Consider the following 1068-nt stretch of genomic DNA (forward strand, 5'->3'; position numbering starts at 1 on the left):
CGGGCCCCGCGGCGCCGTGTGGCGGCCCCGGGCGGGCTGGGCCCGCTGGTGGCGGCGGGGAGGCCGGGGGGGTGGGAAGTGAGCGGACTCTTCGTCAGAGAAAGTCGTGCCCTGGTTCCAGCAGTGTGTGTGTGTGTGTGTGTGATCCTGCGTGAGCGCCCGTAGGACGTGGGTTAGGTGGGTTTACAGCCAGTGATCTTACACCGCTATGTTTTTGGGTTTTTTTTTCCCTTTAGGTCATTTTTCTCCATGGACTGGGAGATACTGGGTGTGTATACTGATATTACATACTTAATAGCTGTTTCGTTTCAAATAAAAGGCTGCATGTTTTAAAGACGTGAGCAGTTAAGTTACTTAAGCTTCTTATTTTGCCCTTAACTGACTGCAGTGGCTAACAACAGATGAAACTTTGTGTGCGCTGGAATGATGGTGACAACTATTTATGTAGAATGTCTCAGAGTAAGTCCTCAACAGCTTTTTCTTTTCAGTCACTTACCTAATTTCGACGGAATATGATCCCTCTCTTGAGTCAAATTTGGTGGAGAAAGAAGTCTGTGTGTTTCTGATCTTTCACTTTCAAACTGACAGAGAGGGTGTTTCTGGTTATTCCTGTACTTCTCTAAATTTAGAGTTCTCTTTTTTTCTGAACTTGTGGATTACTGGTTTGTTGGTAGTTGCAGTTACACCTTTGTTTCTTCTTCAGTGTGTCACACATTAAATTCTAGGCTTACTTGATTTACCTATGCAAACTCGTAAGTAGTCTACAGATTTCTCTATCTGAAGTATATCTTCACACTCCAAACAAAAGAACCCCAAACAAGATACGAAATACCCTGTTTGCCTGGTTCCTGTTACTTCCATGTTTGAGTACAAATGGAAAGATTAGGGAATTTCTGAGAGGCTTTCTAGGTGTGGTGTAATGTTATCATTTGCAGCTTGTATGTGCTGAGATAGAAGCATACATTCATTAAAAACGTTGAATTAACTGACAGGAGTGTGTTGAAACCTTTTTTTTGGTAGAAGACTTAAAAGGAAGTGGCACTCAGATATTGAAAATAAGTAGCATGA

This window comes from Chaetura pelagica, unplaced genomic scaffold (assembly GCF_000747805.2).
Source record: "Chaetura pelagica isolate M959 unplaced genomic scaffold, ChaPel_1.0 scaffold109, whole genome shotgun sequence".
Lineage (NCBI taxonomy): Eukaryota > Metazoa > Chordata > Aves > Apodiformes > Apodidae > Chaetura > Chaetura pelagica.